Consider the following 2,169-nt stretch of genomic DNA (forward strand, 5'->3'; position numbering starts at 1 on the left):
CCCGGCTCCCCCCGCCCCAGTGCAGCAGCAGAGAGAGCCTCCGCCTGGCAAATCCCGCCTCCCGCACAGTCACTGCAGGGATGCTGGGGATAAGCATCAGCGTCACAGCCACCAGAGAGACTCTTGGATCTTTCCCGCGGGTTTATCAGGCTTAGCCCCCTCGGCCTGAGGGTTTCCCAGCTTTCTCCAGTATTGCAGCTCGGGTGGCCCGCGGAGAGGACACGCCAGTTTTCTGCTGCTCTGTCCTCTGTCGATACGAAGCCCGACGCCTTCACGTCCTCTATTTTTCTCTTGAAGAAAAATGTTTCTCTTGAAGACAAATCTTTTCTCTTGAAGAGAAAAACAGGACGTAAAAGCGTTGGGTTTTGTATCAATAGAGGACAGAGTAGCAGAAAACTGGGTTGTCTTTGGTGGTGGCTACCTGATCTGTAATACTTGGGCAAGAGAAGAGAAGAGCAAAATAGAGGACGTAAAGGTTTTGTATGGATAGAGGACAGAGAGCAACCGGACTGTCCTCTGTGATGGCCACCCTAATTAGAGCTCAGACTCTCCCACATACAAATGACCCCAGCAGCTGGGACAATAAGAGCACACACAAGTGTAAAGCTGGACTCAACTAAAATCGTGAGAGTGGGGGTGGGAGCAGGGTTTGAATTATGGGGGGCTTGGGGAGCTGAGCCGCCCCCCCTGTAAGGTTTGGCAATTATAACCTGAGGGGTCTCCAGTTTTATTAGGGCATTGTGATGGGGAGTCCAATTTTTTTTGCAGACTGTCCCCTAAGTGTCAAAGTGTAATTTGAGCCCTGGGTGAGAGGACAGAAGGGTCCCTGAGACCTTGGAAATCTGCCAAACTATTTAGCAACCTTCATCCACAGGCCTGAATTGATTTATTTAGTGTATGCAGTTTGGGTGTGTGGCTGCAGCCATCTTAAGGCAATGTCATCGCCAGTGTGAAGATCTTGACGGCCACCAGGTAGCACTGTAAATGGACACAAGTCAACAATGTGGGACATGGGTTGAACTTGTCCATTTGTTGCCATTGCGAAGGCCCCACTGGTATAGATCTGAGGCACAGTGACTGTTCAAAAACAGTTGAGAAGTGCCCAATAATGATGTGGCCAGTTAAATCCTGGTTGGCTGATTGTAGGGTCAGCGGCGATGCGGTGATCGATTGGTGCTTGTGCTGGCCATTCTTTGTGCCATTGAGTAAGTGGAAACGTCAAAGGGTTTTCAAAAGGTGGCCCATATTGAGCGTCTTGAGGGGAGCTGAGCGATTGGTGGGTGGAGTATATCCCACTGCACTGGCAACGTAGGATTATTCTAGAGTCTGGATGGTAAATTTACTTTAGCATTTGTGCAGTGGAAATGAGGGGGGAGCAATGTTACTGAGTACTGGTAACCATGGGAGCGGAGTGGGGCGCAATGTGCCTGACACAAGTCGCGTTGTAGCATGTAGTTGGGTGTCCGCTAGTTTGCTAGGCCTGGGTTAGGGGCCTGCTTGCTCCATACAGTGCATTTGAACTGAGAAAGAATGGCTTGCATTGGAAAGCTTGTCTAAATAAGCTATTTCTCTGAGAAATCCTTGCCTTTTGAACTGTGAAGCAGCTCAGAACGGAATCCACAAAAGCTGGCCTGCTACCTGACCTAAAATGGCAGCCGGTAGGAAATGTCAAAGCCTTTCAGGAATACGGTAACTAACCTGACAACAAGGAAGGCTGATTCAGCTATGAAACCTTTCCTGGAAATAGACTTAATTTATCCCTTTCTCACAAAACACAATGGGAAATGGAAGGGGACCACATCCTAGATCTTTGGTATCTGAAATGAATGCCCTCCTAACCTTTAATCTGCAACCATATACTCTGTATTTTTATACATGAGCATCTTGTCCACTTGGCTACTCTCTCTTTCTCTCATAATTAATATGGATTTTTTTTCATACAGTATGGAACAGCTTCAACAGAAGTCATTGAAAGACTACATATGCACACACAAAATACTCGATAGGCTCCATAGCTTAACGCACTCTTCTAAGAAGCGGGAGTCAATTCAAGTCCTATTAGCTATGTTGGTCTGAAGTCAGATAGAAGACTGGATGGATTTGCACCTTATAGACCCTGGGGAAAAAAAGTAGTAATATATTTTATCAAACCAACTTCTTACTGAAACT

The sequence above is a fragment of the Alligator sinensis genome, unplaced genomic scaffold (genome assembly GCF_000455745.1).
Source record: "Alligator sinensis unplaced genomic scaffold, ASM45574v1 scaffold432_1, whole genome shotgun sequence".
NCBI classification, from domain to species: Eukaryota; Metazoa; Chordata; order Crocodylia; family Alligatoridae; genus Alligator; species Alligator sinensis.